Below are 26,134 nucleotides of genomic sequence, written 5' to 3'. Positions count from 1 at the left end.
AACTTTTTCCAAATATTTAATTTAGGCATCATCATGTTTTATGTTGTTTCTTAGCAGTTATCTTAAACTTATTTATATTCATACAAAATTTTCTTTACGAGTGGGCGTTTTTCTCCACAACATTGTATTTCGTTTTCTAGGTGTTTTCTGCTATATGTGTATGTCTGACATTTGTCACAAACGAATTACTACCCAACATTTACATCAGCCTCGATATGCTAGCGAGCTAGCGACTAGTGATGGGCAATTACATTGTGAAATTATAATTTTTAAAACTGCTAATATTTTAATTACCAAGACTACATTTTGCAAGTTGCTATGACGCAGACAACGAAAATTGGAATTATTTACAATAAGTTATAGAAACGTACATAGGTGGTTAAATTAGATTTTCGTTTTTTTTTAAATTATCAGTGTAATTTAAAAAAATGGTTACTAAGTAGGAATATGTTCAGTAATAGAAACATTAGGTATATATGGCCCATCACTACCCAAAACTGCGTAAAACCGTCGTTGTTATGACAAAAACGTTAATTTCGGGCGTGATAATTGCCCACTGGGACGCCATTGTCAAGAATTTCTCGCTTCGGAGGACACTATTAACTATTTGTAAAGTTTTTTTTTATTTCCCAATAACTATTTGTCACAAGGGACCCTTTCGGCACTTTTTGTGCGACGCAATGAATGGGTTTGGGAAATGTGGTTAGAGGGAAAATTTGAATCGAATGAGGTTTTGAGGTAGCTTTTACGTCACTTTTTTAAATTTATAGTAACAATGGTACTTATCCATCACGGTGGTCGTTAAGATTTACGAAAATAAATAAAATAATAAAATTAATGTGTATATTAAAAGAGTTTGAGTAAACGATCAATAGACCTAAGTAGGAGCAACGAATTCAATCGATCGATCAAATGCCACAATGTATTGCAAATCGTATGCGATTATCGCCTATCGGCAAAGTTTGTAGAAGCCATTCCTATCTCGTTTATCTCACATTAGTACGTATAGGTATAGGTACGGTACGAGGACAGTCCCTTCCTTGCTCTACAATTTATTATTCTGCATCTAACAACAAGAAAATTAAAGGATGGGACACACTCCTGTCAAAAACAAGATCAAAAGATAAAATATTTCTTCACAATATAATATATTCTTTCTCAAAACAAATATGAATCTACATTCTATCAAATAGATATCAAGAATCCAAATTAAACAGCAACTAAACACTTTTTTGTAAGAAATAAAATGTTATTGGACACGAATTTGGGGTGCGTTCATATCATGACCATTGTTGTCCCTGACAGTTCACTAAACACCTCGGAATCCCATTCAAATTTTGAAATTGGAACATCTCTGTTCGAATTTCAAAGTGACAAATTTATTGTGGCGCTAGTTTTTGCCGTCGTAAGAAATATGCCCCGATACAAATGTACAGCTAATCAAATAAAGCTGACATATTAATGACATGTTAATCAATATGACATTTAAAAATTACGTACACGTTATTAATCTGTAATTACATTAAAATACAAGTACACATTTTTTATCTTTCTTGTTATCTATGGTCCATAATTGCACCGGTCAAATTGAGGTATTTTACAATTAAAAAAAACTAAATGGGGTGGCGTAATGGAAATAATTCCCAAAAGATTCATTCGGAGAATAAACAATTAGGTAGTTGTAGGAGGGAATCTAATATTCAACCAGACAAAATACTAAAAGTAAATCAGTCGACTCCCCTGGGAGGCAACCCGATGCCTCATTAGGGGCAATGGTACAAATGATTATGTTGGCAGAATTGATGGGGGTTTGGCGGGAAGTGTGCGAGAAATAGCGGGGAAGGAAAACAGTTCAGAGATTGCTTTTCTGTTTTTTGTTACAACCAATTTATTTTTGTAAAACACTACTTACTTTTGAAATATATCAAAGATCATTGAAGTCATTGTTTTAACAGCACAAACTAAGGTAAAAGGTAAAAATAACATATACATATAATAATGTCAACTTTTATACATTCAAATAAAACAGTCATTAAATTAATTTCAATTATTTTATTGACAGTCGCTACACTCGCTACGCTCTGCGCATAGGCGAATAGAGTCGAACCAAGTTAACTCTGCATGGCGTATGCAATGTTAAAGTGTGGCAATGTGGCCTTTTTTCTCATTAAAACGTTTGCATTCTATATGCGTCGACTGCCTCGTCGTTCATGTGGTTGAAAATACCTATTCTATACGTAGGTGTAAAGTATAAAAGTGTATCGACATTTTAATTCTTCATAAAATACCTACTTGTACTTTTATTACTTGAATCTGTTCAAAGATGAAGCATGACAAACTGAGATCTTCTCTCCCTTTTAGCGTATCTCGAGGGTTTGTAGTCCCGGGAGGTCTTAAATGTAATGGCCGCTAACAACCAGTGGTTGCGGAGTCATAGGTTTTGTAATAAATTATACGCTGTTTTACCGCCATAGGTAAGTATACTTTCCTGATCAAACGCTTAGGACCGTTATACTCCCTAATGTAGACGTTATAGGTAGTTACGTTGAATATGAATAATATGATTTAGAAAGATAATTGCCGTAATGCAGTAGTCAAATTTGAATTACCAGAGATTATCCAGAAAACAGGTCTGATAAAGGTAGGTAAAGTATTTTAAAGTGAAATTACGTAGCTCGTAGGTGTGTTTATGCGATATGTATAGGTATATTTTAACAATAGGCAGATACCTAATCCAGCTAAGTAATTTGTATGCCTTCTTAGGTTCAAAAGTGAAAGAGTTACGATTCGAGTGAAATTATGAAGACGACTATTTTAGGTTGCCGTCCTCTACATTTTCAGCAGAGCTCCATGTACGAGAGATACTCATTGTAAATATAAAATGAAACTTTTGTCTTTGTAAGTAGGTCACTGTTTACTCAGACTTACTTTTTTTAAGCCTAGATATTTCCATTGCAATACTTATAGTTTATTACCAAAAAGTTTATAGACTTTGACAATCTATTTTTGACGTGACATCAGGGCCAAGGTGTCCTCATTCAGACGTAACCATTAGACCGTTCATTTCCCCCCGCTTATAATACAAAACTAATCGCCATCCAATGTAGCCAACATAAGGCTTCTAATTCACTTCGCATATTCAATTTATTAGCTCCCCCATGTTGGTAATGGCACAATGGGCACGCGCCTTGGCCATTCGTGCTCTAATTGAGAGTTTTCGAGTTTTCGTCTATGGTGCGCGGAGATAAATGGAATAAGTTATTGTTTATGGTTTGCGAGGGTCGGATATTGCTACTTTTGTAATTGCTACATGTGGGCATGAAATTTGTCGATGATTGGCATTGGACAGATATGGTTATGACTTAACTGGCTATTTCGAAATAAAAATACCTAGATATGGTATATGGTACAGTTTAAAGTGTTTAGGTATATAACAACATAACAATAAATAATGTTAATGGATCTTAACTTAATTGTAAAATCTAATTTTTTTTATGTTCAATCTGTGATGACAATTTGTAAAATATTTGGTAAAAACGATTTGTATTTGTTATAAGAAAAGTTTAGAATACATACTAAGTATACATAGGTGCGTACTATTTTTGTGAGTCTATGTACTATGTGGTAAGTAAGTACTTACTAGACAACAACATGCTTTTCCCCTCACTAGCTCGGAAAGCCGTCTTTTATCCTTTAAAACAAGCGGGGAAAAACGCATTTTATCCACTAGTAGGGAAAGTAATTTGACCTTGGATGGAGCGTGTTTAAGTAGCTTTTGACAGATAACAAAAAGTAAAACGCTCATAATAATGGTTTGTTCGATATTAATTATCATTAAATAAATGGTTTCAGTATTTAATAAAAAATACCAAATTTAGCTTTATTTAATTATTTTAAGTCATAAACCTTAAAATTCTATAAAAACCTTTGTTCTTTTATAATGATGTTGATCATAATTCTGGACGCACAAGTTGAGTCGATGCAATTTCAAAACGCATCATTGACATTTCATACGTCAGAAATGTCAACATTGTCAACAAAAATTTTACTTAAAAACTTCTTACGTAAAAGTACAGAATTTCCAGAGTTTTTTGTTATAATATCGTAAAAAAATGAGTGATTCCAGTTGATGAAGATGATCTAACGCCTGTGGATGTTGCACTTTCCTCGCTATAGTAAGGGGAAAAGTTTTGTGTTACACTCGGGTGCAAATGTGTTTTACTTCTCGTGTGTTAAAACACTCGCTACGCTCAGGATTTTATTTTAGAACCACTCGCTTCGCTCGTGGTTCAACTATAGAATCCTTTCGCTTGCTCGTGTTTCAATTCCACACTCGCGGGTAAAATACAACTTTGCACCCTTGTATAACAAATAACTATTATATCAGGTCAGACTCCGAAATCAGATTTTTCAATAGGTAGGTAAGTTTACTTAGTAGGTGGGTGTCAGAGTTAAAACTCCGAGAAATATGATTTCTGGATCCATGCATTTATTTAGTTTAAAGTTGCTTTGTAGGTAAATACCTATGTAAAGTAAAGCTGCCTATGTTACTTTTACTTTTAAAAAGATAATAATATTGTGCATTACGTAAATTTGCCTACCTGATTTCAATTCTCCCCTCATCTAGGTATTCGAAACTTAGCTGATAGAGATCCCTTATAGGGATAAGTTCGCCTTTGCACCTCTATTTCTGTAAATTTTATGTAAACCTGTGTTGTGTTCAATAAAGTGATCACTACTACTGCTACTACTACAAATTAAATGGTATGTAAATAATATGACAAATGATTCATAGTTAATTCAGGCTTGTAATGCGTTTATGAATAACGCCATAAGCCATAAGGGTACTTATGGTCTAACTTAGACTTCAATTACTTCAAAACAAATTTTATTTCAACTCTTTGTCACAAATTTATATCTACGGACGATTGCACTTTAATCCTCATTTCAACATGCGCTTCGTTTTTATTTATTTATAGTAATTGCACTATAAAATACCCCAACAAAAAATGTTGGCAACACATAAATCCAGTTGCAATTACAACTCTCCCGCGTAAAGTCAACACGCGATACCAAGAAATATTCGAAAAGCGAACACTGGCGGCATTCAACCAAGTAAACAACATGAAAAAACGAAAATCGATACCAACCGTCAGCGCGACGCAACATACACTTTGCACAAGAAAGAACAGGATAGAAGAACTTACAGAGGGTGTTGCAAGGCGTGGCTTTAAAATCACCCGCCTAGCAAACAAAAAGAGATAGCTGCTTTTAAGTTACCCGCTTCCTAAGTGGGAGCAAGATGGGTATAGATGGGTGTTTTATTGGGTTTTCGAGTGATTCTGGAAATCTAGACTCGATAAGTTTAAATAATGCAAGAGCTTTGGATCTTTAGATACATTTGACGTATATTAAAACGACGTCGAACATTTTCTTATTTTACGACTAACTCGTAGTGAAATACTTAAGTATAAGATGTCAGTGATGCTGATGTCGAATAAAATATTATATGGGCCTATTTGAAATAAATTACCTACAGCTTGCTAATAAAATGTCACCGAAAATATCAGATGGATTTTCAAATTTGATTTAAATGTTGCCTCTACGTGACTTTTTAAAAAGCCGTGAATACAATAGGTATTTTATCGGGTAAGTTTCGCATGCATGAATGCAAGTGGAACGTGATAGCAACAAATAGTAACGCGCAATTGTGTACAATAAAGAACCTACCTTATTCATCGGTAATTTATAGCGTCGTGTGTGGGCGGTATATTTAATTGTACGAGATGTGGTCCGTTTTAACAACCTAAATTTAATGCCAACCTACGAGATAAAATAAATGAATGTTTTTATGACGCTTGATCGCAATTATAATTTCAATAAAAAAATACCTAGGTATGCCGTAACAGGATGACTTTATGTCCGTGCTGCGTGCTGCTGTAAATGACCTATATAGGTAAAGTAAATGAAATGTATGATTTACACGATTGCTCATCTTTTTTTTAAAGATTATTAATTTGCTTATACTCCTTATTTTATTTGTACCAATAACTTTGAGTTGTTACTACTTACGTAAGTACTTACTTCAATTTTATGGGTTCGTGACGACAACACAGAAAACCATAAATAACATCCTAGTTTCATACAAACCGACCAAACCACTGCCATCTACCCTCACCAGAATGGTGACTTTTTTTAAAGGGCGGCTAATCCGCAAGGCCCGTGAAAGGGCGTACCACTAATTATTATTATTTCCCAACAAACACATAAACATCATTGGCAGTATGCGCTCGAACATCTGCCTCTTGTGAAATAAAAAAGTTATTGTCTATGGGCGATTTTATTTTTCAAGTTGGCATTGCTTTGTTTTGTTTTGCAAATTGCGCACAGTAGGAGGAGGTCTCTTTAGTTTTTATTTATTATGTGCCATAAAAACTACAGTCATAATATTATAGACGTAAATATAATTCGTAGCTACTTTAGGAATTACTTTCCACTTGTCACTTATTATGTATTTATAGTTAGTGGACTAATAGAAAGTGTAAATAGGTATACTTTGTGTACACAAACCAATTTATTGTATCGTTGTTACTCGACTCTAGTACCTACCTCCTTTTAAACTAAAAAAAACATTGGTAGGTACTAATTATTTATTTATTTATTAAATATTTAAATGAAAACTATTACGTCACCTACCTAAAAAAAAGTATGAATCTACTGTAGTCCTGAGTAGGTATGTATGTAAATCGTAGAAATGTATCATGATGAGAATAATCAAGTCATGATTATTGCATGATTTTAATTTTTTGGTTGATTAAATATCAAATATGGAGAGTAGCCCTGGAGGACGGCGGACTGCGTGTAAGCCGACAGAAGACCGAAGTGATGCACTGCAACTTCAGTGGCGCCAACCTCCGCAGCACAATTTACTTGGACGGCAACCCTCTGAACGAAGTAACGAGCTTCAAATATCTTGGTTCGAACATGCAAAACGACGGATCTATAGATGCAGATATCGTCAACCGTATCAATACTGGATGGGTGAAGTGGCGTGAGCTCACGGGCGTTCTCTGCGATAAACGAATGCCAGTTCGTATTAAGGGCAAAGTTTATAAGGCAGCTGTGCGCCCGGCAATGACATACGGCTCTGAGTGTTGGCCACTCAAAAAAGAACAAGTCGCGAAACTGCATGCTGCGGAGATGAGGATGCTGAGATGGGCTGGCAGAGTAACGTTGTTGGATCATATTAGGAATATCCACGTTAGAGGCAGTTTCAGAGTAAGGCCAATCGAAGAAAAGCTCACCGAAAATCGACTACGATGGTATGGCCACGTCATGAGGCGCCCACCAGACCACATGACGAGAAAGGTGCTAGAGATGAGTGAAAAGCCTAGGGATCGCGGAAGGCCCAAGATAACATGGATAGGTCTTGTAAAAAAGAACCTTAAAGAAAAAAGATTACCACCAGAGACGACCCAGGACAGACGCTCCTGGCGACGCCGTATAAGGAGAGCCGACCCCAAGTAAATGGGATATAAGGCTAGGAAGAAGAAGAAGGAGGTTGATTAAATATCAAAGCAATGTTTGAATGTTCATGTATCGTCTTACGCAGCGTACTACGTAGGCGAACAACACACGAACGCGAAGCGAAGCGATGCGGCGCGGGGTGAATCAATCCTTTGATACCTATAGAAGTGTCCTACGTGGGCGATCTCGTTGCGAACGCGAGCGCCGTGGGCCCGCCGCGCCGCTTCGCTTTGCGTTCGCAAGTTCGCTTACGTAAGACGCTGCGTTACAGTTACGTAATTTTGTGGTGGATTGACTACTGTGGCTAGTTGGCTACCTAATTTTATACGTCTTTCTTTATGTATGAAATAATATGTTTCCGCTAGCCTAGCATAGCTTAGCGGAAACGTTAGAAACCGTTGTGAAAAACCTTGTTTAAAAAATTTTAAAGCGATCGTAATGTAGATCCATATATTTAATTTTATTATTATAGTATGACTGATTCTACAAGCAGGTCAAACTATAGGTACATGTTGTAGGTACATACATATACAATGTTTAATGTCTAGTTACAAGATTGAAAATTAAACATGCACCTACACTAGAAAATTCTATCTAGGTACCAAAATAAGTGTTTACCAAGTTTAAGCCTAATAATAGTATTAACAAATAATCTGGCAATACAGTCGCATTACGCGTGTTCCATACCGAATCACGACTTTTTTTATCAACCAAAGATTAGCTATTGTGATAACAAGACATCATTAGCAAAAGTGGTACAATAAGAAACAAAATAACACAAAATAAACGAATTTATATCTTTTAATTCATGCCACAGATATTAAATTTGAATGAAGTAAACGTTTTGACCATAGATAAGATACGAAAGTGTCAAGAAGCAGATTTTTATCAGATTGATGAGATTTGGTAATCAAGTTACTAAATGTAATCGGTTTTTGTAGTGTAGGTAGTATCTGATTTTGTCAAATTTTTATTATTATAGGTACTCGTCAATGTGATGCGATTTACATGAATTACATGTAATGTGAATACGCTAGAAGTTTTGTATACAAAACTTCTAACTACCTACCTTCTACGGTATACTTATAAAATAAAATAAACTTACTTATGTATAAGTACCGTATACTACATATTCTAAAATATGTATACATTAAAAATTATGTTTTTATTTGTGTGATTGCTTAATACTCTAGTATTCTTAATAATGTACTACCTACATTTTAAGTAATACCTATTTTTAGCACGTATGTATACTTAGAAGCATAATAAAACCAAAGGTTATCAGTTTTATGAAGTTTTTTAAAGAAATTTCAGAGATTCAGAGGAGTTGTCGACAACTAACATACCAATTTTATGAAATAATTAGTTTTCGTCCACGAACGGACGGACGGAAACCCAAATAGCTAGGCGAATATTTAGTAGATATGGTGATTTTATTTAAATATATCTACAAAATACTATTGTTTTTCCTCTCCATATGATCAGTATCGCCTATTAAAGCAGGCATTTAGTTTACGTCCACACAAACTCCACTCCTTCGTCAACGGTGTGTGAATAAAATGGTATTTTGTACAATTGATTCCAGATCGTTTAGGTTTAAAAATTAAGAATTGTTGAGTAAAATAGCCTGAGTCCCAAATAAGGACATAGGTTAGGTTTATCACGAAAATAATCATTCAGAAGTTATAAAACCGGCCATGTGCGAGTCGGACTCGCGTTCCAAGGGTTCCGTACATTACACAATTTAAACAACGTATTTTTTATGTGAAACGTGCGTGAAATGTCTAATAAACCCGTAGGGTGTGATCAAAAACTAAATAATTAAGTCCGACTCACGCTTGAATCCACATTTCTAATAGGTTTTTTTTCCTGTGATCTATGGGTAAAGATTTATTTTGTGTATTTTTTTCAAAATTTTAGACCCAGTAGTTTCTGAGATAAAGGGGGGGGGGGAATGGTCATTTTTTGCCTATTGTCTTGAATAACTTCTGAACTGTTTATCCTAAAATTATAAAAAAAATTCATTTGAGATTCTCACAGTGAGCTCTTTCATTTGATATGTAACACGATGTAGTTTGATAAACTTTATTTTTTAATTTTCTCATTTACCCCCCAAAAGTGGCCCCCATTTTTAAAATTAATTTGTTTACGTTACATGTCCGTCTTTGGGTCACAAACTTACATATGTATACCAAATTTCAACTTAATTGGTCCAGTAGTTTCGGAGAAAATAGGCTGTGACAGACGGACAGACAGACAGATGCACGAGTGATCCTATAAGGGTTCCGTTTTTTCCTTTTGAGGTACGGAACCCGGATTTATATATAACATAAGAACTAACATCGAAATAGGTATAGTAATAGATTTTCAACTCAATAATGCAGTGGTCGAAAACTAGCTCATAGGTGGACGGAAACTAAAATAGCACTAAGTACTTTTACAAAATATATTTTTTATAAAATAAACTGCAAATATTATTCATGGTCAAGTAATATTAACCAAAAATAGACAATATGAGCAATACAAACAAATACAATACGTTAAAGTAAGTGTACTTTAAGAATTTTTTTTCGCATTTCAAAGTTGACAACTATAATTGGACGAAATCTAACACATATATACCATACACCAGGGGCCCTATTCGAGATTCACAACTGTCAGTTTCGGCATCCACATCAGTTCAACAGTGGAATGATTTGCCAGTGTACTTTTACCAAATGAATGAATGAAATAAAGTCGTATATCCAAGCAGGAGTAGCTATGCGGGCGAAATGTTCTAAATTATCCATATTAAATTTATTGTAAAAATCTGAAAAACCTGCCAAGTGCGAGTTGGACTCGCGCACTAAGGGTTCCGTACTATTACGCAAAAACGGCAAAAAAAACACGTTTGTTGTATGGGAGCCCCCACATTTTTAGTATTTGTTGTTAGGTATAGCGGCAACAGAAATACATAATTTGTGAAAATTTCAACTGTCTAGCTATCACGGTTCATGAGATAGCCTGGTGACAGACGGACAGACAGCGGAGTCTTAGTAATATTGTCCCGTTTTTACCCTTTGGGTACCGAACCCTAAAAAAACAACACTACACTAACACAACATTACATTCATTAAACAACATTTATTTATTTCGTACTTCAAATAAGACTCGTGATACAGATAAACATTTTAATTCAAACAGATTACTATCACCCCCGCGTAAAGCGACGATCTCCGGATCTATCTTCGAATCTACTCGTTACGACTAATGATGTGCAGTTAATTGGCACTGCACCGGTCTGAGATATGATATAATCGTGGTAGTAGAGATATGATATAATCAAACCTGCCAAATATTTTTATGCGGTTGTAGCATAGGATCCATAGATTAGGACAGAATTGTAACTTAGGGGGCTAAATAGGTATAATATAAGTATTCAATATGAATATTCATTTTTATGTTGAATACGTATACTTACTTACATTTTTATCAAGAAAAAAATCACACGGAAACTACATTACATTTGCAAGGACACTCAAAGTAAAACCTTACTACTTAGGTTAAATTTGGCTCGATAGAAGAAAAACCCGAACACTTAATTTATTTTGTGCCTATACTTATTTTATGTTTGTATAAAATAGCTAGTGATATAGCCAAGGGAAGTGACGAGCACACATTTAAATATAATAGGTATATTTTTTGGAGTTATTGAGGTCACAAGTTTCGCGCTACGGGCCATATCAGTTGGTCAATAAAAATGCTTCTAAATCTTATAATAATCAATATTTTTTGGGATTAAACAACCCAGCTAAAGTTTTAGTTCATTTTGAATGGTCTTAATAACTTGTCACAATCAAATAATCATAAAGAAACATCATATTGATCTAATACAGTTCTATTTTGCAGGTAGTTTACTTCCCTATATTGTAGCACGCGCATTTATTCTGTATCTGTCATCTATCAAAGAGGATATAATAAGATATAGCGGTACTGTCATAGTAAATTTTGTAACTTTTGTAACCACTGTAAATTCACTGCCATCTATCGACATACTTTAAAACTAGAAATGATTTATAAAAATACGTTAAAATGTATTTAAATATAGATAAATGTTATTTTTATTTGCATTAATTATTTTTATATGATTTTGACCCATGTTCTTTCACTGATATGCGTTAAAATTATAAATAACTAACGAAACCGTCAACGCCCTCTATACGAGAGTAGGCTAAAACTAGTGGCGCCATTGGATCGAGGATCAAATTTTCGTGATTTTCGAGGCACGTTTTTTCCTTAGACTGTAATCCATGTATTACCGAGTTATATCTATCTTTGGTACTATGAACACCTATTTATAAACATCTACATTAATTTCGCGCTGGTAAAACGGATAAAAACAAAAATAAGTTGTAAAGGTTAAAGTGAATAATTAGTTAGGTTAGTAAAATAAACAAAAAGTTTAAAAGAGTACAAAAATATCAAAAAACACGTAAAGCAATACACACAAGCTACCTAGTCTATTAATTAAATATAGAATGACGTACAGACGGTTACAAAACCAACATGGCGCCTTCGGCTATGAAACGGTGATTAAGTTGCGCTCGCGCATGGGAAACTCTTAATTGATGTTTTATCGTCGTGATGATGATTACTATGATATATTAGCTCTGGATGAGCTTTGAGCACGATATATGGGTTACATATACGATTATCCACAGACAAAAATCTTGTTGCGAGGACCATTGTTTGTTTCAAGATCTTTTCGAATTTCCATATACTTAAACTCGAAAATGTCTTTCAATTTTTTAAGCTTGAGAATCTAACATTCTTAAGCATAAATTCTTTTGACTGACTTTTGGTTCTTGTTTAAAAAAAATGATTTTTTCCTTGTGTTACCATGTGATAGGTACACAATTTTACTTATGAAATATCTCATGTCTAAATATCTGACACTTACTTAGACTTGAGAGTTTTGGTAAAAACAATAGGTAATTAATAATAAGGTTTTATATCGATCAAGAATACAAAAATGTCCAAGTATATACTTCGGGGAACGCCTAAAGTTTTGAGTTTGATTATTTAAAAATACTTTCAAGAAGATAAAATATTTAAATACAAATAAGTCAAAAATGATACTCTCGATTTAAAAAAAAAATTGTACTAAGGAACAAATTTAAAGAACGATTTAAGATTGTTACGTGCCTCGTGAAAAAGCTTTGAAAAAGTTACACACAATAGGTACTTGTGGGAATCATTTGTAGGTAGTAGGTACTAAAAAAAACCATGATGACACTCGCAAGTGCGAGCCAATAGCCAAGCGTTATCAGCGCGACATCGTTCGCCACGGGCATACTACACCTGCCTGTCTTGCGGTCGTGGTTGCCGCCTCGTAGGGGCTTACACACAGTGGCGTAACTAGAGGGGGGGCAAAATGGGCAAAAGGCAGCAGTAGGGAAACTTTTGTCAATCGTCAGAGGGCGCAAATTTGGTGACTGCCCCGGGCGACATATCCTCTAGCTACGCCCCTGCTTAGGTACACAACCATGAAAAACCTTGTCACCCTACCTGACACTGTTTGTATAGACTGAAAGACCTATGATGATGACTAACTATCAACGGTCAAGTGTCTGCTTTTATTTGTGTGGTAGGTGTAACATTTATGTAAATAACAAAACACTTTCAGATTACAAGCAATAATTTCTCACAGATAAGAGCCATGCTTTTGTCTTCCACAATTATAATCAAAGTACCAACCTACAAACAGTTTTTATGCTTTTTCGAATTATAAGTAGGTATTTACTTAGGATACAATATTTATTTGCGATAGGATAATTGTTCTACATATATAATGTAGTGCTACATATTATATGTTAAGATAATTATTATTATTATACCTACCTCTCTCGTCGTCCTTCGAGTTTCTCTTGGTTGGGCTTAATTAAAAAAAATGTTTTACCGTAGCTATATTTATTACTTAAATGCAAAGATAGATATAACTCCGTAATAGATGGATACAGTCTAAGGAAAAAACGTGCCTCGAAAATCAAGAAAATTTGATTCTCGTTCAGAGGGCGCTACTAGTTTTGGCCTACAGTAATATAGATGGCGTTGACGGTTTCGTTTGTTATTTAACAATTTTAACGCATATCAGTGAAAGAACATGGGTCAAAATCATAAAAATAATTAATGCAAATAAAAAAATGATTTATCCATATTTAAATACATTTTTTCGTATTTTTATAAATTTTCATTTTTAGTTTTTAAGTGTGTCGACAGATGACAGTGAATTTATTGGGGTTACAAAATTTACTATGACAGTACCGCTCTAGTATAAGTTACTCTATGCTCCGATACTTACTACTTACTTAGATACTTTTGACGCGTAGTCTGATCCCCTACTTTGATGCTGACTATAGCTATATACTTACATCCATGGCGTGTAACTCGGGTGAACAAAACATTTTCTGATGCAGCACTTCTTTATCTAACTGCCATGAATGGTATTGCTTTACTCATAAATAATAAGTTGGGCTCAAGGCACCATATTTAGCTGGAAGAGGACCCTAAAAGGGTTAAGTTCGGTGTTTTACTTATTCTAGGTACTTTTTGTTTGGCATATATAGAGTTAGACCAAGACAAGTTTGCAGAGATTTTGACAGCACACGCAGTGCAGGTGTTATTTTAAACGTCAAACTTCTATGAAATTATGACGTATAAATAACACATGCACTCAATGCTATCAAAATAGTTGCAGATTTTTCTTGGTCTAACTATACTCGCCTGGTTTTGAAAAGTATTTTTTTTATTACTAATTAAAATAACAAAGTACTATATAGCTTGAAATTCGAGCTAGAAATAGGTATGCCTATAAGCAATAAGTAGTCTTGATTAAAAAATTTTTTTATTATAGCCATTTACCAGAGGCCATACAATTAATACAATAAGTTATAGTTATGGATCGGACCTGGGTGATCTAGCCTAATATATACATAGGTATGTATTGGGCTAGGTCACCCATATTATGTTTTATTTATTTTTTAGGTATTAGTTTTAGTTTTGTAGGTAGTTTTAATTTTAGGTTAATTAAATTAGGTTTATGTTTTTAATAAACGATTTTAAATTGTATAAGTATCGGAAGTTAACCTATACAAATAAAATAATGTTAACCAAAATCAAGGTTTCAACCCATTAGACCGCGAGCCAGGCACAGATTTCCATGACCAATCGCCTCCCGGGCGAAAACTCGTATAGTGGTTAACGGCTATGTTAGATGAACGTCAGCTGCCGCTCTGTTGGTGGATTGAGGAATGGCAGCAAATAAAGTCTATAAAAATTTAGTCATCGCCTCCCGCTTGATACTTTGTCAGATGATGGTTTAGATGCTATTGTGAATAAACAAAATCGTCAGCCGGTTGTATCGCTGTGGAAAGACCGTCAGCTGGTCACATGAACATGTAAAAAAGAAAATTATTTTCAGTCATCGGCGTTATCGCCTCTCGTTTGATACTTTGTCAGATGATAGTTTAGATGCTATTGTTAATAAAACAAATCGTCAGCCGGTTGTATCGCGGTGGAAAGACCGTGTTACGCGTTTCGGTGGCTGCCATTCCTCAACCCACCAACGGAGCGGCAGCTGACGTTCACGAGGGTTCATCATACATAGCTGTTAACCGTTATATGAGTTTTCGCCCGGGAGGCGATGACTGACGAAATTTGCGCCTGGCTCGCGGTCTACATTGTCTGTCTGTAGGTATATGATAAGGATCGAGTGTTTAGTTTTACGCTTTGGGCAATATGTAAGATTGTACGTAAGTATTTATTTGATAAAAAAATAAAATAAAATAAAAATCCGATTGTATTCACATATATATTTTATGTATATTTCTTAATGATACCTTTTACCATGTCTCATTCAAAAGCCATACATCCTTGGTGCGTAACTCGGAAGGAACAAAGCGCGCTGACTCGGCACTTCTCTATCCAATTAAAGTCGTGAATGGCAGTTTTGAGGCTTTTGTATGGTTGTCTATGACTTGTATGGGTGTTGGTTTGGCGTCTTGGTAACGTTAGAATTAAAAACAATTTACACGGTACACGGTACAGTAATCTTTATTTGTACGAGTATGTGGAAAATATGTATTATATAAAAACATTTAAAACTAAATTGCAAAAAGAGCCAGTAAATACACAAATCAAAATAATGAAGTACCTACATAACTTACATCGTTTTATGGCATAATAGTAGTTTATGTGACTGCTACATAATGAAAGGCATTAAAACTCGAGTGTGGGTTTATGAAACGAACTTAGTGAGTTTCATAATAGAATCACACGAGTGTTTTAATGCCTAATCATGTACAGTTACATACACTGCTTTATCTACACACATATTATAACTTTCTATGATATATTCACTAACCTCATATTACAGCCGACATTGGAGCATAGTTGCTCTCTGACGGAATTCGCGGATATAAGGTGGCGTCTCCGAAATATCTTTATCGCACATTTTACACAAAACTTTTCCTAGTTACTTTAAAAACAACAAAACAAATTATTTTTTACTTACAAACTAATTAAAAGATAAACTGCACGTCAAATGGCGGCAAAGAAGACTTTTTTCACGCATGTCACGCATCCGTAGTTTTTTTTAAATTCAGAGACAAACTAGAGTGGGGGTCGATTGCCATATCGTTCGATACCAACTAACAAGCGAGATTTGTCAAATTTGTATGCAATTGACATTTCATTTCGAATAAAACGTCATCTCGACTCGAGAATAAAGGTCAAATCAAATTTCTTTGTTTTTCAGAGATGTTCGAAATTTGAATAAAATAATATTATCGAAATCGATGTTATTATTTAGCAATAATAACATTTTCACAGATAAAAAAATTGCTGTAACAAAACAGTTTATCTTAATGTTGGCCATTATTTACGGATTTTGAAGGCATCATAGAGGGTTTATGATATGTGTGTAGATAAAATAGTAATACCTACCATAAAGGTACTACTATACTTTTGTATGTTATAGTTTATCTCGAATAAATGCGATGATTTCTGATTTTGAAAAGGCCGACAGTATTTTATTTCTTTTTATATGTTTGTTTCCTTTATTTATATCTATTAGGTGCACTATCAATTATTATTTTCATTGATTGATTTACATGTTTAATTGATTAAAATACATAATTCCCTACAAGCTTAAACTCAATACGCTATTTTATCAAGAGGATGGGAAATACCTATTTTATTTAACATTATTTACCACAAAAAAATGTCAATTATACTTTTCATTCTGCAGTAATTTTAACGCTTTCGTAATAGTAGATTGTTAACCAAGGGATGAAAGGCACTCATTTCTGCCGAGGTATTTTGGTGCTCGAACACAGTGAGAGCGCCAACAGTCCGAGGCTGAAATGACGCCTTTCACCCGAGTTAAACACTCTACTTTTCATTTCGAATACGAGGAAAGTAAAATGCATGTGTTTTTTTTAAAACATGACCAAGTATACATTTTTATAGTATTTCTTAAGGGTACTTTCGGTTAGCAATTTAGGCAAAAGTATCATTATTTATGGAATGGAGAGTCAAATATCAGAATGGAAATTGTATAACAAATCCATTTAAACTCAAATTTGAATTGCTTATCGTAAAAAAATCAAAAAAATCGTACTTCGAACGTAAAATGCTCTAGTGCAGACGCGTATCATTTTCTGCACACCTTTTAGAACAACAATGACCCTCTTTCAGAGCATGAGAAATGAAAAACTTATTATCCCTATAATGACGACAATTATTTTTCAACATAACCAAATTAATTAATATATTTAATAACATTTATTACCACGAGCATTGTTTAACAGTTGCATAAAGTTTGTTTAAAACATGTAAAACATTAAAGGGGCGTGGTCTGGGCGACGCCCTCTCGAAGATGGCTGAGCTTTATATTTATATCACTATGTTAGCGCTGGGGGATATATTTATAAATTTATTTTTAACTCTACCTTTTGTTTGTTTGATTATTATTTACATAATATCATTTTGATACCTATGACTAGTAACTATAGGTATATTGACATGCTAAAGTGACTAGTATTATAACTATAGGTATATTTACATGCTAAAGAATTAATTATAATGATTAGTACCTATTGCTGCAGAAATGCAGTTGTTTTAAGTTAAAAAACACTACACTTTATTGCGTGATTTTCTTATTTCTTTTTTCACTTTAAAGGAAAATTGAATCGAACCGGAAAAGGGTAATCATAATTCAAACATATGCTAACATAGAATGGTAGTTAAAGTAATAAAACAATAAAACGCTTAGTACGCTTATATTCAAGAAATGTCCGAAATTCCATGAAAATTAGCAGCCGCTATAATCTCCATTAAAGTAGAGATTACGATGCGTTAATGACAGACTAAAACGTGGCTTTAAATTATGTCTCGTCAATGCAGATTAAAGTTAAACTATAATTCAAACAATAGCCGATTTAGTTAATCCGGAATTCCGGATTAATGATAATTTTACCTGCGGTTGAAGGTGGTCTAAGAAATGTTGTATTTTATTAGACGTCAGTACCTATTACTTTCATAGTTTCTGTAATTGTTAAATTTTTATTTTAGTTTTTTTAGTTATTGTGTGTTTTTTAGTGGTGGTTTTTACTACCTACCTGGTTCCTGCCTCATTTTAATTACGTATAATAATTATATACCTACTACAAAATTAATTACCTATCAGTTCAAACATATATCATTAAACATGGCAAGTATTTAAATAAAACTTTTTACACGTATATAGTCTGGCAAACATAATTTGTCAGTGAATAAGAAGAAGAAAACTAAACACATCCCTCTTTTTGGGTGCTAGTAACTAGCATAAGACAAAGACAGTATGATTCTCTCTGGCCTCTGGACTACATTCGAAACGAGACGGTCCCTGACCCAAACTACTATGTATTATTGAAATTTGAAATTGAAAATCTTTATTTCAGGCACAGAACAGAACCTATATAGTGTTAGTACAAAAATTATAATATGCTACCTATATCTATGTTAGTCTGTTCACTATGTAGTAAAACAATAAATACCTAAAAAAACTAATTAAAACTAATTATTTCGATGATGCGCTGGGCTCATGTAATTGGTTCCAACGCCTCATCAGTGGGCAGTCCACTCTGACGACAAATGCGTTTAGGAGACCGTTGGTGCTACCCTGCAATCTATGCAATAGGGATGCCGCTCTTTTACGTATAATAGCGTAAAAGTCATCCGTACGGGCATCGGCGAACATCCCCGACGCACTGCAGTGCCGAGGCAGACCCATCAGTATCCTAAACGCATTATTTTTCAATTAAAACTACTATTTTTTTACCAGGTCTAACGTTATAACGTTTCATTGGTGAATTGGCATGATGATAGCAACAAAGAATCATTGAAATAATGGTTTTAAAGAAACATATATGTCAATATGATTTTAAAAAAATGGCCCAATTTTAGTATAAACATTAGGATTATTAATATTTTCAATAAAATAAAAGTGCAAAATTCTCCAATCGGCCATTTTGACTGAAACTCCAATCAGAGGCGAGCCAAACCATGACGGCATCATTACATGACTTGTTTTCTTTTAGCAGAATATAGCATAGACAACCTCATTGAACGTAATCCATAGGTATGTCCTCAGAGTTTGAAATTGAATGTTCAAATTTTTTATTTATTTCATCATTAAACATTTATTACGAACAAAAAATATTATTACGCGGTATAAAGTAAATATTTATTTGATAATATATAAATAAAATGCTAAATAGCTAATCAAAACTTTTTTAATTATTTGGCTGAACGGATCTATCATGGCCGTCAAGGCATTTTCGCGCGAGGTTGAAACTAGCTATAAAAATGCAATTATTTATGTAAAAACTTATGAGTACCTATAGCTGAAATATTGTGTTTTTCGGCACCAATACAAGTGTACCGACAATATTAAAAGGGATTTCTAAATTTGCCATTATGCCAATTACACGCAAAACATCAGTATAAAATAAAAAGACCACTCACTAAAACCATCCAAGTAACAATTCCCAAAAACCACGCTTTTAAAAATAAAAAAAAGCACAATAGACATCAAACCACTATTACGCAACGATGTTGCCAGTGGTGGTTCCACCCCTGGGCGGGGAAGCTTAATGGTTTTCAGCGAGGGGTAAAGTACGTTTGAGAGGTAGGAGTAATTGCTATTGTGGGTAGGTACTCGTTCCTAATTTGACGGATGGGTGTATGTAGTTTTTATTTATATGTGTTTGAAGGAACTGCAAAAACCTATTTTTTTGTATTTGTATGAAAATTTAAAAAAGAATAAGTGGCTACCGTAGCCTATATCTTGCAACTATAAGGTACGCTTCGTGCGTTTCAGATCCTTTCAGAAATTGAACTACTTAGGGTACTTTCGTTTCGAAGAACCTTTTTCAAAAAATAAAGGTAAATATGCGTGCTAAATATATACAAACAAGGTAAATAGTGCTTAATGTATTTAGTAGCATTACTCGTCCATACTGGAATATATAATAGAATATACCTATAAATTCATTTTAAAATCATCACAAGAACTTAAACAATGAATGGTAAAATTAAAATACGTAAATAGGTCGGTGTATGTTTTATTTTATTTTTATAAAAAAAAACTAGTCGCAGTGGGTATAGGTACCCTATTAAAATACCTAAAGCAATAGACCGACGGAAGATTATTCATAAAATAGGTACTTAAGTATACCCATAATACTCCATTGGTTACTCAATATTTATATCCCTATCTAACTTATATTATTGATTAATCATTTGAAAAGCAGAATTTTCTCATTCAAACACGATTCATTGCTAAATCCAAAATGTTACCTTAGTTATCGGTTGGTTTGTAAAACTGCATACCTTACTTTTTAATTTTTGCCATACCTTTCAAATACCTAAATAATAATGTTGTTAGTGTTGTTACAGTTTAGTCAGTAACTAGAAAAAGTTAAAGCATTATCTTTCAAGGGTTTAATCGGTTGATAAGTTCATATCACAATTTGCTCTATTTATCTATCTATCTGTCCTAAAAATCTAAATTACTCACTACTTTTTCAATACCACTGACTGATACACGGACACATATATCAACCCCCATCTATCATGTGGTATTGAAAAAGTAGTGAGTAATTTAGATTTTTAGGACAGATAGATAAATAGAGCAAATTGTGAAATGAACTTATCAACCGATTAAACCCTTGAAAGATAGTGCTTTAACTTTTTCTAGTTACTGTAATGTAAAGTTAGCTCTAAACAACCGTTATTTGTTAAAATCTATTTTTGAAATATTAATTGCAAAACTAAATCTAACCTCAAATGGAACATCATTACTTTTTTCATTAATATTAATATTAATGTAAGAGCATTACTTTTATTATATTTAGATTTAATTGTAGTTTAATTATTGGAAGGTTTGCAATCTGTTAAATACTAACTACTTACTCGTAGCTATTAATATATTTTAGTGATTACAAACTTATGTAATAAATCTGATTCCTACCTAACTCGTAAAAATAATGATATTTTAACGTAGTTTTTTTTTAAAGCCAGTTATTGTAGTGTTTTGAAATATTTGTTTATTTATTAGACTTTTTTTATATATTTTCTGATATAATTCGTATAACGAAGGCGTACACAGTAGGCGTGTCTCTAAAATCTAATAAAATGAGGGTAAGAGAATATAGGGCGGTACCGCGCGAGAACCGCTATACAATTGCAAATTCTTAAAAAAAAACACCCAGAACATGGGATTTACTCATTAATACTTAGAAAAAGTTTATATTTTTTAACATTGGAAAACGCATTAGTCTGTTTGTGCTGTAGTTGAATAGTTTCTTTCGGAAAACTTACCTTAAAAGCACCAAAATCCAATCTTTTTACAACACTAGTAATACCGCTGCACTGAAAAGCGTTAATTACCGACACTGGCACGCACACTCACGTTATCGTTCGTTAAAACTTAATCTTATCGAAATTAAAAAGAAACACGATTCTATACGTCCTTTCAGTCTTGGAGTAATTTCTTTATCTAAATCGATGTTAAAAACTTCGTTTTATAAATTGAAACTAGTTAAACTGTTGCTTAAAATAAATGTAAACTACTAAAACTACGTTAAAGTGAGGATTTGTTCGATTTTTATGATCTATTGTTGATAAAGCAAGCGGCACGGCGTCCCCTCGAGCGGCCGAACCGAGACTGCCGCGCTCCGCGCCCTCCGCGCCCCTCCCCTCCCGCCATTCAATTTTCAGGTAAAAAAAAGTAAACGTGTCAATTGTCTATTGTCGACTTTTTTTTAATTAGGTAGTTTCATGGTGCGTAGGAGATCTTTTTGTTTAAATTGCGCGAGTGGCACGTGCTGTCCCTGTCTTGGTCATTTAAACAGTTCTGTTGGTCTCCACCGCGGTGGAAAATGAATTTGTTTATATTTTCCTTTTATTAAATAGGCTAAGATGGACTTTTTTTACAGAAGTGCTTAAGAGTACCTATAGATCGTTTATGTTATAGGTGAGTAGGTAATATATTAAATAACAATATATTTTTCAATTACATATAAAAAATATAAAAATGTTTTTTTATACCCCTTGAAGTGACAGGAACCGCCTCGAGGTCAATTAACGTCATTTAAATTTGGAATTTGATTAATTAAAATAAAATCGAAATTCCTTCAACTCATAAATGACGTATGCCACTTGAAAGGGTATACATAATCTAATAAATAAATGCATCGTCGTATGCAATAAAATTTAAATTTAATGTATTTTCGTTAAGGTAACAAAATAACAAGGTTAAGTAAAAAAAGTATTTTTGCGGTTATGAGGTTATGATCCGTTGCCCATAAATATTTTGATCATAATTATTTCTGGCGTCATTCATAAACGCTTGTTAAGTCTAACAAGCCCTTTATAGAGTTAGACCAAGGAAAGGTTGCAGATTTTGATAGCACACGCAGTGCAAGTGTTATTTATTTATAAGCACCAAAGAGGATATAATAAGATAGAGCGGTACTGTCATAGTAAATTTTGTAACCACTGTAAATTCACTGCCATCTATCGACATACTTTAAAAATAAAAATGAAAATTTATAAAAATACCTTAAAATGTATTTAAATATAGATAAATGATTTTTTTATTTGCATTAATTATTTTTATATGATTTTGACCCATGTTCTTTCACTGATATGCGTTAAAATTAAAAATAACAAACGAAACCGTCAACGCCCTCTATACGAGAGTAGCCCAAAACTAGTGGCGCCATCTGATCGAGAATCAAATTTTCGTAATTTTCGAGGCACGTTTTTTCCTTAGACTGTATCCATCTATTACGGAGTTATATCTATCTTTGTAAGTACGTCATAATTTCATAGAAGTTTGACGTTTAAAATAACACTTGCACTGCGTGTGCTGTCAAAATCTCTGCAGACTTTTCTTGGTTTGACTCTAATCGTTTGTCCTTATCCGTCATTTTGACATTTGTGTTTGTTAGAAAGGGACAACATTTTACAGAGGTTTGCTAAGTTATATGAATAAGTCTTTGTTGATACCTCTAACCTAACCTGTACTAGCGGCGTTTTCTTGTTGTTGGTAATTTTTTTTTTTATAATTTTACATTATATATATAAAAGTCTAGTAGGTATTATAAAAAAAAAAAAAAAAAATTTTTATATGTAATATAAACTTAACAATCCTTTTAGTTAATTATGGTAATTAATGTAATTAGCATTGAAAAAACAAAAATGTTGTTGATAGTCTCTGTTTTGTCACAAGGTTTAATCTCTGAAAGCATTTTTTTAGGTATGAAACACTACAATTTTTTTTTGTTAAAAATAGGTCACGGTAGCTCTTAGTTGTTGATATATGTTTCAATCGACCTTGAAACCCCTGGTCCTAGATGGGATTCTTCAAGGACCTGTCAAAGAAAATTTACATGAGACCCAAGCACTAGCAGCTTCCTCGCTTTTGGACGCCAATGACCGATATATACGCACCGTAGGTTCAACGCCAAAGACCGATTAATCCGTCATAGACCACAGAGCAACATAGACCTACGTGCATTCGCATAAAGTTCAATTTCAGTTTGACACTTCGGTGACGTGGCGTCTGGATGACAGCTTTTGTGTTTGACACGGCGTCGAAAAGGTTAACAATCGATTGACAGTCTTACAATTAGATATGTATAAGTAAATGCTGTCAGCATTTTTCATTTTTACAGGTGCCCCAAAAATAGATTGATAATTTTTTTGTTACAATTTTCTTACTTACACGTATTACAAAATGTCATTAAAAATTTAAACTACAGACATATTATCTTCAAAACATTCTCCTTCGATTTATTTATATTGAATTTAGTTTTATTCTTAGACAGCGACCCGCCCCGGCTTCGCACGGGTTACACAAAACCCTAACAAATTATAAAATTCGTATAAAAGGTACCTATTGAGAAAAAAACACCTACTTACAAAAAAAAACAGTATTTATCTAGAGTTTTGAATGATTCACGGTTAGTTTCACTAGACTTATATTGACCGGGATATAGACCGTGATTACCTTTTGTATTATTTGTGAGCTCCCGATATTTCGACGCAGTTACATGCATCATGTTCACGGGTGACTATCGGGAGCTCACAAATAATACAAAAGGTAATCACGGTCTATATCCCGGTCAATATAAGTAGTGTTTATCTACTCAGTACAGAGTCAGAGATAATATACCTAATCTCTAGGTTGGGTAAGCTCTTGAAATGTATTGATGTTGGTGGCAACAGGTCCCAGGTCCGTTTGTCCTATAACATATCTGAAGATTCTGAAGGCTAGCCGCATGCTTGTTTGTCAACAAACTGTATAAAAAAGGTTGCCAGGGTGAGTATTAAGGTTGCCAGAGCTCATCGAGCTCATTATACGGAGTGTTAGGGTCGGCAACGCGCCAGTAACACCTCTGTAGTTGCAAGGGTCCATAGGCTACGTAGACTACTTACCATCAGGTGGGGCGTATGCTTGCTTGCCACCGACATGGTAAAAAAAAAGAAAAAACACATAATTACCTACCTATTGTAATGTCCTTATCTTAACCTTGCTTTAATCAAATATTCGATTAATCACTCGCAATCGATATCGGACATTTCCTCAAGAATGTTATCATCGAATGTTCAGTCTAACTAATGTTCAGTCTGTATACGGGCGATATATTAAACAAGATATAGAATATCCGTGTCATCAATTATTAAGTAGTTCTTTTAGTTACAATAGACATCTTTTAGGTAAGCATGATCCATCCTAGTCTGCATCGGCACTTACCATCAGGTGAGATTGCGGTCAAATGCTTGCCTTAGTTATGAATGAATGAATGAATGAATAATATTTATTTCAGATTCATATAAATTAATATTCTTGTTAGTACACATATTTCGAAACGTTGGTTAGTAAACAGTAAATAAAAATACAGTAGATGAATTAAAATTAAAATAAATTAAATTAGATGACATAACACATGACACATAATTAAATTAAATTAGAAACTATAACACTATACATTATTAACTATACATTTCCCGGATATTAATTAGGTACAACTCGATGTCGTATGTATTTTCATCCAGAAAAATGGAATTGGGTTGACCCATCTCTCATCAATGACTTCCAAGAAGCTGTTGGTGGTGTTGATACTCTGTGCATCAGGGAGGCGACTCGTTTACGGATTATTGTAAAAAAACCATCCTCCGCAAACATTCCCGATGCACTGCAGTATTTGTTCAACCCCATCAGCACCCTGAAAGCATTATTGTATTAGTTATGTGACCCCGTAATTAAAATTTGAAAATTTACCGAGCATCAATGTACTGCAAACACCATGACATGACATAAGCTTTTATAGTAACTGCCAACAAGCGTTGACAGTTACTATAAAAAGCTCGTATCTCGTAACTTGCGTGTTGCTTTACATTGCGGGCCGAATAATTTTGTATTTTAAATATTTTCATTGTATTTCTAAGCAAAATTTTAGTTCAATATACTTCCTATTAGGTGTGTATTAGGTCCTATGCTAACCACCGTTAAATAAATAAAAAATTAAGATTTAAACTGTTTATTTCATAAGGGGTTAGGTACAAACATTCGTCTTAACTCAGTTACAATCTCTATATTTAATATTCACCCGTATTGAATTTACATTTCCACACTGTATATTGTTGGTAGGTAATATAATAAGACCTGCAAATATACCTTTATTACTTTATTACCCTGTAAAGGGAATGAATGTGGCCTACCTATAGAATGTAATGACCTGAGGGGTCATCTATTAATTACATCACACGTTTAGGGGGAGGGACGGGATCAAGAAAATGTGACATGTTGTGACAAGGAGGAGGGGGTTCGCAAACTTTGTGACGTCACTTTATCTTATTTAAACTATTTTATTCGCTGTACAGTTCAATAACAAGTTTTTGGAACGATAATCGTTATTATTTGTTTAATTTTCTTTCCTAATCAGTTTTGGGTTAATAACATTACTAATATTTCTTTTGTCAAAAATATTTAATTCGATTAATACTTAATTCGATT

The 26,134-nt window shown here is 33.7% G+C and overlaps 1 protein-coding gene across 1 annotated transcript in view; it reads right to left on the bottom strand.

The window, feature by feature from the left end:
- The window catches only part of LOC134751823 (homeobox protein OTX1 B), a 71,424-nt gene extending 49,609 nt beyond the window's left edge, over nucleotides 1-21,815 (bottom strand). The window contains exon 1 of the mRNA XM_063687313.1: nucleotides 21,430-21,815. The gene's annotated coding sequence lies outside the window, so the exon portion shown is untranslated. The remainder of the gene's footprint in view (nucleotides 1-21,429) is intronic.
- Nucleotides 21,816-26,134: the final 4,319 nt, after the last annotated feature.

Source organism: Cydia strobilella, chromosome 23 (genome assembly GCF_947568885.1).
Source record: "Cydia strobilella chromosome 23, ilCydStro3.1, whole genome shotgun sequence".
In the NCBI taxonomy this organism is placed as follows: domain Eukaryota; kingdom Metazoa; phylum Arthropoda; class Insecta; order Lepidoptera; family Tortricidae; genus Cydia; species Cydia strobilella.
The sequence above is the reverse complement of the archived record's forward strand: the minus strand, read 5'-3'. Positions and strand labels throughout refer to the sequence as shown.